Source organism: Amblyraja radiata, chromosome 14 (assembly GCF_010909765.2).
Source record: "Amblyraja radiata isolate CabotCenter1 chromosome 14, sAmbRad1.1.pri, whole genome shotgun sequence".
Classification (NCBI taxonomy): Eukaryota; Metazoa; Chordata; class Chondrichthyes; order Rajiformes; family Rajidae; genus Amblyraja; species Amblyraja radiata.
Window position 1 is genome coordinate 9,431,376 of NC_045969.1, and position 12,417 is coordinate 9,443,792.

A 12,417-nucleotide genomic window follows, 5' to 3' on the forward strand; every position below is an offset into this window, starting at 1 on the left:
AGTTGAAAGAACAGGATATCGAGGCCTTGGGGTTATTTGTTTTGCGTGGGTAGGATGTGTGTCTGTGGGCATGGGGTTAGTGTGTGTGTGTGTGTGTGTGTGTGTGTGTGTGTGTGTGTGTGTGTGTGTGTGTGTGTGTGTGTGTGTGTGTGTGTGTGTGTGTGTGTGTGTGCGCGTGTGTGTGCGTGTGGGCGAGGGTTAGGGTGAAGATGGTGTGGAAGTTGGTGGTGGGGGCATTTGGTTTTGGTGCAGTGTGTAACTATGTGCATATGTGTTATGCGTTTGTGTGGCGGGGGGAGGCTGGAGTAAAATGGTGAGTGTGTTATGTTTGAGTAAGTCTGTGTGTGAGATTGAGTGTGTGTCAGTGCCTGAGTGTGAGTGCGCGTGTGTGTGAGTGAGTGAGTGAGCGTGTGAGTGTGTAGTGAGTGTGTGTGAGCGTGTGTGAGTGTGTGTGAGCGTGTGTGAGTGAATGAATGAGTGTGTGTGTGTGTGTGTGTTTGAGATTGAGTGTACGAGTGAGTGTGTGTGTGGGTGTGTGAGTGTGTGTGAGTGAGTGTGTGTGTGTGTGTGTGAGTGTGAGCGTGTGAGTGAATGAGTGTGTGTTTGAGATTGAGTGTACAAGTGAATGTGTGTGTTGTGTGTGTGTGTGTGTGCGTGTGTGTGTGCGTGTGCGTGTGTGTGTGTGTGTGTGTGTTTGTGTGTGTGTGTGTGTGTGTGTGAGAGTGTGTGTGTGTGTGTGTGTGAGTGTGTGAGTGAATGAGTGTGTTTGAGATTGAGTGTACAAGTGAATGTGTGTGTTGTGTGTGTGTGTGTGTGTGTGTGTGTGTGCGCGCGCGTGTGTGTGTGTGTGTGTGCGTGTGAGTGAGTGAGTGAGTGAGTGAGTGAGTGAGTGAGTGAGTGAGTGAGTGTGTGAGTGAGAGTGTATGTGTGAGTGTATATGAGCAGGAGCGATTCGTGGCGCGTTATGGATGGGAGGGGGTAAATAAGAGAAGCGACCCATTTCATTCATAGACCGGCCGCGTCTGACCCAGTCTTGGGGGTCGGCGTGTTTCTTTTTTTTAAACTTAGATTTTTTTTTGCAAAGAATATTCTTGGCAGACTGTAGGAATGTCTGGAAGCTCGGGGAATGGGGCATGCGCGTGGACTGATGTTCTAAAAAAAAGAGAAAGTTATAGACTAAACCGCAGAAATGTAAACAAGTCTGTAGAAAAAAAGAGAGAAAAAGCGCCCTGAACACACAGGTACCACAATCAGACTTCTGTTTGAAGGAACCCCGGTGCGCCCAGTAAAACAAAACTGTTGTGGCCTTATTGTACAATTAATAAATATTGCTAACATCTGTTTATGGAGATGCAAAGATTTCATTCTAACGGCCTCTGCTCAGAACCACGTCTCAGTTCCAATGCAATTCCACGGCCAGATGACTTTTCTGTTTGCTTATATTCACCACTCCTTAACTGAACTACTATTTTGACTCCAACCGCAACCCCCCCCCCCCCCCACCCCCATCCCCACCCCCCCCTCACACACCCATTTGCGGTTTTCGTTTTCGACGCTTTGTTAACGAATCTCCCATTCCTTCCGAGCCCGCTTTCCTCTGCCCTCTCGTTTAATCTTTCACGGATCATGCTCTCGTCGCCCTGTCTTCCAGTTCCCTTTCCCCCTCACAATTCCTCTGGGCTACCCCTCTTACTGATCTGTTTAGACACTATCTCGCCCTCTGCTTTCTCTCGCTTCCTCCCCCCCCCTCCCCCCGAAAGACTCTTCACATGTCTTCCCCTCTTTTTTTCTGCCTCCCCTCTGCTCAACTTTCTCTCGCTCTCTCGCTCGCACTCTCTCCTCCCTCCCTCCCGCTTTTTTTTTCTGTCTGGCTGTCGCTGAAAAGTGTATGGGGAGTCTGGGCACTCTCTCTGATCCGTGATTGGAGATTTCAGGGGAACAAGGAATTCCATTCACCCTCTCCCATTCACAGCGCTCACAGCTAGAAAGCAGCGCCTCCGACACCCAACAACGGGACTGCTCCAGACTCTGTAAGTACGCACCCTTCACAGCCGACCCAGCTCACAGACGCCTGGGTTCCTATCATTTCGCATTGCATATATATATATATATAAGAGATAAATCAGCACTAATTACAAAATGGGCTCCACTCGATCAGAAACTGGTAGCGTTTTTTTTAATTTACTACTCGCAACCCAACGGTACTCCTTGACTCACATTTCGGTTTTCAGCCGATGCGCGAAAGTTTTCCAAAAACAAAAAAAAAGTTTTTCCAGATGTTGGGGAAATGTTTACCTCCGCCTGTTTGTCCGTAAAAGTGAAAGTATCGGCGCTGTCGTGACGTGATATCCTGAGCGAGTCTGGAAAGTTATTTTTCTAAACAGAAACAACGGCTTATAAAGTTCTTGCCGAATAACGGGCGAGAGAAGGGTTCAATTCCAGTGCGGGCGGACAGGAGCAGCTCGATTCCGCTGTTTCTATCCTCTCGCTCACTTTCTCTTCTGCCCCAGCAAGTATTGATTATTTACCTAAGAACCGTTCGGGGCATCGGACCGCCGATAAGTTCCGGGCACGGCTCGCGTATTTTCTGGTGTGACTGTTTATTCCAAGACCTCTTTCCTAACTTGGCATTTCCTTTAGTTTCCACTCCCTTCAATATCGCGCACCTTTCCAGTTACATCTTTCCCACCTTTCCCCACCCCCTCCCTCCCTCCTGTTTTCCATTTCTCTCCTTCAATCTCACACATCTTTGCAATTACGTCCTTCCAAGCTATTCACATCCCTACCTCGCGCGCAATCTTGTTTCCACACCGACTGACCGGGAGAGAACGTAACCCCTTATCCCTAATTTGAACTGCATCTGACACGTGTTTGAAAAAAAAAGATTTCTCTGTTAGTTTGAGGATCACGTTTCCTTGGGATTTCGAAATATAAAAGCCAGAAGTTGATCTGTTTACCCCCAGTTATCCTGTCCAAACGGTTATTTTTTTGTCAGCGAATATAATGCATCACAGCCAACGTTTCAGCTTGCGGTTGTCATTTGTGGAGGACTATTCCCGTTATTTTCTTAATAAAAGAATAATTTCATTTTCTAATTTCCAAAAAATTCTGAGTTCCGAGAATAAAGAAAAATATCTTTGGTTGAATTCAGTTGGATAAAAGTGAGCTAATGTTGATTAAAGTAGCATTTCATTTACTTTCTTACTTTCATTGGAATATTTAGTTTTACGGACTTGCATCTGACCGTTAGTCGTATTGAGATGGCAGCACCAAATGTACAGGGTGAAAGACCCTTCTCTTTATTAATCCCACATTCCCCCCCTCCCCGTTCACGGGGGGAAGTGTAGGCGAAAGAGTAATGAGCTGGGTCTGGTGCTGTGTTGAAACATATTTAAAAAACGTTAAGAACAAAGAGAGGGAAAGCAAAAAAAAGGAATGGAATTAACTTGGAAGGATGGAAAAGGCCGGGATAGCAAAGCGCGCTGGCGCTGCGAATGTCCAGCGGTGCCGTGTGTGTGTGTGAGAGTGTCCAGTCATTCAGTGAGTCTGTGAGAAAGTTTGGACCCCGTGTCCAAAAGCGGCTGTTTTAGTTCTTCCTTACACTTTAGCCCGGAGACGACAAATTAAACCATACCGTAAATCTTCTATTATAGGTAGTAAAAACTAATTTTAGATTTCCTGTCTATTGCAGCCGCTCTCGCCTGATTGCTACCAGTCGTCAGAATGCCCCAGCGGCTTAAAAGGGCAATGCCTCGTGGGCGTTTTAATTCGCTTCAGATTTTTTTTTTCTGAACCCAATTGGCAGACATAAATCACCGTCTCACCTGCTTTGCAAAACAATGAGAGGGGAGAAATTACTCACGTTCCCTCGTTACTCTGTGCACTTAATTATTACCTGTGGATGAAGCAGGGTCCTACCAGTGCCGCGGTGAAATTCACATATTGCATTGGCACAGTAGACCCCTCTGCCACCCCTGGCTCCTGTGTGGATTTGACTGGGTACTTAGATAGTGAGTGGCTTTTCGGAGCTTCATTGGCATATTAGACGAGACGAGGGATCGGCTCATGCCAAAACATCCTTACTGTGTCTGTGCATCTGGTTAGGAGTGGCAGTGTGGCCTCTGAATGCATGGTTTTTAAAACACAATATTGCTCTTTGATTTATTAGGTATATCTCACATTGTAAACAAATGAACAGTGCTGTATCACTAAACTAAACCAAACTAAACTAAGCTAAGCTAAGCTAAACGAAACGAAACTAAAACTAAACTAAACCAAACTAAGGGGTTGGACAGGCTAGATGCAGGAAGATTGTTCCCGATGTTGGGGAAGTTCAGAACAAGGGGTCACAGTTTAAGGATAAGGGGGAAGTCTTTTAGGACCGTGATGAGAAAAACATTTTTCACACAGAGAGTGGTGAATCTCTGGAATTCTCTGCCACAGAAGGTAGTTGAGGCCAGTTCATTGGCTATATTTAAGAGGGAGTTAGATGTGGCCCTTGTGGCTAAGGGGATCAGGGGGTATGGAGAGAAGGCAGGTACGGGACACTGAGTTGGATGATCAGCCATGATCATATTGAATGGCGGTGCAGGCTCGAAGGGCCGAATGGCCTACTCATGCACCTATTTTCTATGTTTCTATGTTTCTAACCTAAATTAAAAATCAAATGAATGTTGTTGAATTTCCATTCCATTATTTCAAGCGTGATAAAATATTTCAAACTTTTGTCCATGATCATTTTCATTGGAGATTTGATAAATTAGAATTCTTTAACAACAGACATAATACGTTCTACTAAGAAAGACGGTTTGAGTGTTTTTTATTCAACAATTGAAAACTACAATGGCATCGGTTTTTATTGTGTATGGCAGTGTGCAGAATTATAATCAGTCAAAATAAACTGATTGAACCAGAAGAGAGGTAGTAGAAACAAGGAACCGCAATACTGGTTTACAAAACAAAGACCCAGAGTGCTGGAGTAACTCAACGGGTCAGGCAGCATGAAGAAGGGTCTCGGTCCGAATCGTCACCCATTCCTTCTGTCCAGAGATGCTGCCTGTCCCACTGAGTTACTCCAACATTTTGTGCCTATCCCTGGAGAACATGGGTAAGTGGCATTTCAGGTCAGGACCCTTCTTCAGACTCAGACAAGAGGGAGATAGTTAGACTGTAATTAACATTTGGGTTGAAGAGACAGGATAAGGTAGCACCTTTGGGGTGGAAGAGAGGGCAGCAACTTTGAAGAACAACTTTTCAGAGTTTAGTTCCTAGATGCTAGTGATGGGAGGAAAAAGTTGGGAATGTCCAAACAGCTAGAATTGCAGGAAAGATAAGTTCTCAGATGTTATAAGAGGTTACAGAGATGGGAAGGGGTGCGGCAATGGTGAATTTCAACCGCAAAGATGAGAATTTCAATAAATAGACATCAGTGAACCAGGAAGCAATAATGTTATGCGATGTTTACACCTTTTAGTCAACAGGGCTTTAGGGAAACTATGATGTAGTATAATGAATCAGTGAGTGGTTTTCTTCGATTCTTCAATTCTGTAGGGCAGTTGAATTAGACTCCTCATCTTGTACACTGTTATTTCTCTGCAACCAGTCACCATGGACTAGTGCCTTGGAGCTCTGGTACATCTGTGTGAATTGGTTTGGGGGCAATCAAAAGGCAGTGACTCATGGTCACTGGTTATGATGGCATGTGTCTACGTCAGGTTGAGGCCTATGGTGGAAATACTTTTGAATATCGGATCTCCTTTGCTACAAAGGTTATGCATCCTCAAAGCAATTCATATGGATGTACCAGAGCACCAAGGCACTTGGCCATAGGGTGATGGATTACAGAGGAAGAACAGAATACAAAGTGGTTAGTCCAATTAAACTCTTCTATAGAATCATGGAGTTATGTAAATCGTGCTGGATCATCATTTAAAATAATGCTCCAGTACATCCGATTGTTTGAGTTCATGCTTAACATATAATTTAACTTATTTCTTCTTATAGTCTAAATGTCATTGCCCTCACTCATTCTTTTTTTGTTAAATGTATTCGCTTTTTATGGGCCAATAAACTTCAATGGTCTGAAGAAGAGCCTTGACCCGAAACATTGGTCTGAAGAATGGTCCCAACCTGAAACTTCATCTATCCATGTTCTCCAGAAATACGGACTGACCTGTTGAGTTACTCCTGCACTTTGTGTCCTTTTTTTTTGGTAAACCAGTATCTGAAGTTCTAACTTCTAAACTTCAATGGTTTCTGGTATCTACTTGAATGGCCACGGGGTTGGCGGGCAGTCCATACATTCTCCTAGGTCGGCTCTTTTTATTTTTCACGAGTGTTGCTTTCTTTCTAATCTAGTAGCACAGTAGAGTGTGACATTCTTTATCTGACGCCTTGGCTCGGTTCTGGGTCTTACTTTTCTCAACCATCTGCCAGGTTGATCATGGAGAATTGTTACAATATATTTACGACTTCTCATAGCATGGAATACAGTTTATTGCAGTTGTGTTCTCCATGGCATGAGTCATGTTAGAAGTGCGTAATATTTATTTTCCTTTGCTCTGCAATAAAAATCCCAACAACATAAATATTTGGAAACAAGCGATATTTTGGATGCTGATCTTGCAATGACTTTGATACCTTATCCCTGGAACATTGTTATTCCAGATGTTGGAATTTGCTCATGTTCTTGCCCTCAGTGTGTTCATTGTCTGTGTGCCTCTGTGTCATGCATCACGCTTTTCAAGAGTAGGGAGGTAATAAATGACTTGCATAGCTCATTGTACTGGGAAATACTTGACTTGGATAATTAGATCAAAACATCATAGTAAGAGAACTTAAAGGTTACAGAACACAAAACAGGCCCTTCAGCCCACCGAATCCATGCCAAGCAATCCCTATTAGACACAAAGAGCTGGAGTAATTCAGTGGGTCAGGTAGCAACTCTGGAGACAAGGAATGGGTGACATTTTGGGTCGAGACCCTCCTTCAAGCCCCTTATGTTACTTCCATGCCAATCTCACCTATTTATTCTCCTCACGTTCCTATAAACTCCTCTCAGATTCTACCCATCATTGGGGTAATTTAAAGGGCCAATTAACCTACCAATCAACATCTCTCTTTGGGAGGATATAGGAAGAAAGCACACAATCACAGGGAGAATGCGCAAACTCTGTGCAGTTAGCTCTGGGCATTAGCATGGAATCCAGATCTGTGAGGCAGCAATTTTACTAGCTGTGTTACTCCACTACCTAAATCCCAGGCAGAAATGCGCATCGTAAGACACGCTTTGGCATGCTTTTGTAATACCAACACAATCGGCATTAATATATTATTTGAGCAAAATTAGAATACACTTAAAAATGTATTCCATATTCAGGACTGATGTCTTAGAGCTTGCTAATGCACTATTCTGACTCGAGCCTGGACAAGTCAAGTTAGTCTGAAGGTTGACATCATTACCACATCCAGTTTGGCATGAGTGTATCAGAAAAGGAAGGGATAAACTAGAAAATTTCATTTAAAGTCCCTTTAGACATTAAACAACTAGAATGTAAACTGAACATGCCTTATTATTGTAAATGTCATTAAAAATGTAAAGGTTACTGCAAATTCATGAAACAAAATTAAGTATACTCATTATGATATCATAAAATATGAATGTTATATGCATATACAACCATTACTCCTAATTTTTGAAATAATGCTAATCATGTCACTTAATTATGATTTCAACATCAACTTATTAATGCTATGTAGCGACGCCATCAAATGAGATATTAATCATTGGATTCATAGTTCTATTCTTCTCTGACATATAGTTCCATACATAACTCAAAGTCATGTTTAAGTATTTAAGTATTGAAATATTCTGCAACACAATATAACATAACTAGGTGGAAAATTTAAGGTGAAAAGTCTTGAAGTTTAGCTTATTTGAAGTAGGCATTTGAACTTAAAGTGGACTCACCTTTCAACTTCCAACATACTTCTGCAAATATTTATTTCTAATTCTGGTCCCTCTGGGCAACCTGACTAGACAGCACCTTGGAATTTTCAAGTTGTGTGTTATCTGTAAACTTTGCTTTTATATTTGATTGTACTAACTTGATTGATGAACCAATTACTCTAAATTAATCTAACCATAATATGGTTATTCTTTGAAAAAAAAAGTAATATTTTTTACCACCAAGGCTGTTTCATATACTCCTGGAACAAATATATATATATTTTCATGGATGTACTAAACACAAATTCCATTTTAAAATGTATTTTCAAATATTACACTGTTGAATAGTCATAAGCCAGTGCAATGCTATTCCTGCATGTTTTGATGCTCACCATATTTACGTTTAGCCTGACTTGGTCTCTCAGTCAATGTAAAATATTTTATTGTTACTGTTCGGAAAAGAGCATTGCGTTTTCCTTTGATATGGATCATTTTTATCCTTCAATTAATATGCTAAAAGAAATGTGTAGGAAGGAACTGCAGATGCTGGTTTACACCGAAGATAGACACAAAAAGCTGGAGTAACTCAGCGGTTCACAAAGCATCTCTGGAGAAAAACAAATGCCTTGACCGTTATCACAATGCTAAATGTGGGATCTTGGTGCCTGAACCATTCTAAGAACAAGTAGACGTATAAATACTATTTTACAATTGTGACTACACTTTGAAATTTACTATGAAGTCTCTTGATGCTCTGGGAGGTTATGACAATGCTATATAAATGCATTGCTCGGTTGTTAATTTCAGCAACCTATTGTGCGTTGAGGTCTGTGGCTGACTGGAAAACAGATGGGATCCCAGAGGAAGGTAGAGTGGAACAAACACTGCGCACATGGAATAGTTTGGCTTAAGCTCGGGATTGGCAGAAGTCTGGGACTAAATGCTTCATGTGCTTTCCAGAATGAAAAGAAAGGGAAAGCAAACAAGAAATTTACAAAGGCTAAGTAAATCTGATTTGATATGACGTGATATGTCCCAAATATGTACCAATTTTAAGTACCAGACTGTCTCATCTGAGTGCAACCAAAATAAATGAATTTGTTAAAAATGTTAAACAGTCTTAATGTTAAAATGTTAAACTGTCTTAAACTCTGGCTCGCTGTGTTTCAAATTCGTTTGAACAATTTAACTTTATTAGAATTGATTAATTCATCATTTGAAGAATTAGTGGCTATTTATTATGAACACAATTGATTTTTCTTGGTTTTATTTTTTTGTTACACGGTTAAACTAGTATGATTGGTTTTCAGTAACTTCTGTAGGATGCAGTGAGGGCAAACATTTTATTTTTCTGAAGCATACAAATTAAAGTGCGAGAAATGATCTGAAGCCATACTCTATCATATTGCAACAATTGTAGCAATCATTTAAAACATCTTTAAGAAGGAACTGCAGATGCTGGAAAATCCAAGGTAGACAAAACTGCTGGAGAAACTCAGCGGGTGCGGCAGCATCTATGGATTGTTAAAAAATATCTTAATGTTTTGACAAACAATAAACCTTATAACACAGTGGAATGGAATTATTGCCATCTAAAATAATTCAGTTAAAATAAAATCTCTTTGAATCACTGGGGAAGATCTCACAGTGTGTTTTGGAAGGACATCCCTCTGCAATAGTTAGATAGAGCTCTAGGGGCTAGTGGAATCAAGTGATGTGGGGAGAAGGCAGGCACGGGTTATTGATAGGGGACGATCAGCCATGATCACAATGAATGGCGGTGCTGGCTCGAAGGGCCGAATGACCTCCTCCTGCACCTATTTTCTATGTTTCTACGTCTGTGTTTCTAATTCAGCATCTTAAAATTGCCTCATTTTGTGAAGATGGACAGTCACATGTCATAATCTGCTAAACATGAATGACAATCAGGCTTGATTAAAAGTAACAATATCAATTATTTTGGAAACCCCGAACACCCGTCCTTTTCATTCGGTGGGAAAGAACATAGAGAGCCCAATAACTTTTTTTGTTATACAGTATAATGATATAACTAAGCAGTTTCCCCTGACCTGGCAATGGTCCGAATCCAATGAAACCAGAGAGGTAAAGATGCAGAAACACCAATCCGTGCAATTCGTTGTTTTAGCACATGATGACACTATCATAGCATCTGAATAACAATGACTTAAAGCGTTTGGAGAACTCGCCATTAGTAGTGCGCAAACTGTAACAGGGAGGAACGTTGTTTTCAGTTCCATACCCCAACAGGCTGAGTTGCAATGCTCGATAGTTTTAGCCTCCTGAAATAAGGAGTTCAGAGTCGACCACCCACGGGTTTCAAATTACTGGACCTGCCCCAGAAAAAAAAAACTCAGAGCAGAAAGTTAGGGCTCCTACTTCACAAGGTAAAGAATCTGTTTAAAATGCTCTTTAGTACAGGCATGGTGCTCAACCCTGGGCCCAGAAGGAGAAATACACGCTCCAGTCGGAACATGACTTTGCTAATTTTTAATATTTCCTTTCCGCCTCCGTTTTCTCTCTTAATCCGTCCTAAATATTCTTCGTTGTGGTAAAGGCAATGGACCATTGTGGGCTCTACCTTTCCTTGATCATCATTTGCATATCGTCCATTAATATATTTACCTTTTATGTACCCTTTCATACCCCTAGTCTCCCTCTTCCGTTTCTCCAGATATGCTGCCTGACCCGCTGAGTTACTCCGGCATTTTGAGTCTATCTTCGGTGTAAACCAACATCTGCAGTTATTTGATAGACGCGGAATGCTGTAGTAACTCAGCGGGGCAGGCAGCATCTCCGGAGAGAAGGAATGGGTGACGGTTCGTGTCGAGACCCTTCTTCGGATTGCATCTGCACTAAATGTTCCTTTTATTTCTCTCCGGCGACCTGATGTAACCCTAGTTCACTGCTTCCTTCACAGTGACCCTCTGCTTCCACCATTAAATGTAATTTATGATAAGAAAAACAAATGATCCCAGAACATTTTTACAGACTCAGGTCACCCCAAAGCAGATTACACCCAGTTCGGTAGCTTTAAAGTACAATTATGTGGTAAACTGGGAAATGTGGCGAATAAAATGAGTTAGTGTAAATGGATACTTGGCCAGTGCTCCACAAGTCCATGACATGGGGCTCAACAAATCTCTGCAAGCACCAATAGTAAACAAAAACTCATTCAGATGATGTCATGTCAACACATAATACCCATTCTAATTTATTTTAATTTCGTCTCCCCTGACTCTCAGTCTGAAGAAGGGTTTCGACCCGAAACATCAACCATTCCTTCTCTCCAGAGATGCTGCCTGTCCCGCTGAGTTACTCCAGCATTTTGTGTCTATCCTCACATATAATCCAATCCTCGAGGGACGTCCGTGAAGCAGTTGTGCCTTCATGGCAATCGGAAGTTTCAGATATTGTGCGCTGCTTACGTTACCTTCACTCTAACCCCCGAATTGGTTTAATGCCTTTGTGGTGGGATTTCGAATTATATTGCTGGATCAATGGGACAGTCCTCTGGATACACGGTACAACAGTTCATCACTGCGTCCCGTTAGGGCAGGATAATAATCAGATCATCTACTTTAGTGATATAGGTTGAGAAATAAACATAGTCCAAAAAACCCGGGAGCTTCCTCCTCCTTTCTGTGATGCTAATGGATGAATACATCCACACAACAAGACAAACCTACCATAGACACAAACAGCTGGAGTAACTCAACGGGTCGGACAGCATCTTTGGAGAAAAGGAGTAGGTGACGTTTCGGGTCGAGACCCTTCGTCAGACTGAGAACCAGGGGAAAAGGAAACGAGGCGGTGATATAGAGAGATATAGAACAAATGAATGAACGATATGGAAAAAAGTAACGATGATAAAGGAAACAGGCCATTGTTAGCTGTGGGCTAGGTGATAACAAGTTACAGACAATGAGACTCAACAAGACGACTTTAACGTTAGAACAACGACTCGGGTGGGGGAGGGACGGAGAGAGAGGGGATGCGAGGGTCACTTGAAGTTAGAGAAATCAATATTCATTCATTCAATATTCATACTGTAAACGGCCCAAGCGAAATATGAGGTGTTGTTCCTCCAATTAGCGTTTGGCCTCACTCTGGCAATGGGGGAGGCCCAGAAGAGAAAGGTCAGTGTGGGAATGGGAAGGAGAGTTAAAGTGTTTGGCAACCGGGAGATCGTGTGGGCCCATCCATGTTCTCCGGAGATGCTTCCAGACCCGCTGAGACACTTCAACACTATGTGTCCTTTTAAGTCAAACTCAGCCTTATTTTAATGTCACCTATGACTGTGTAGCGGTTGCCGGGCACACTACTGGAACACATTCCAGCTTGTTGTGTTCAAGTCTTTAGATTGGGATTTGTCCATTGAATCGTATACATGATAAGCCTCTTGAACATAGCTTAGCTTTCACTGTTCGCTTAACTCCTGGCTGATACAT

At 42.1% G+C, this 12,417-nt stretch overlaps 1 protein-coding gene across 3 annotated transcripts in view; it reads left to right on the top strand.

Annotated features, from left to right (window-relative positions):
* Window positions 1–1,857: 1,857 nt before the first annotated feature.
* Window positions 1,858–12,417, top strand: part of erg (ETS transcription factor ERG) — a 218,023-nt gene continuing 207,463 nt past the window's right edge. For 2 of the 3 annotated variants that reach the window (XM_033032474.1, XM_033032481.1), the window contains exon 1: window positions 1,858–2,030. The gene's annotated coding sequence lies outside the window, so the exon portion shown is untranslated. The remainder of the gene's footprint in view (window positions 2,031–12,417) is intronic. The other variant, XM_033032476.1, reaches the window with a different exon arrangement.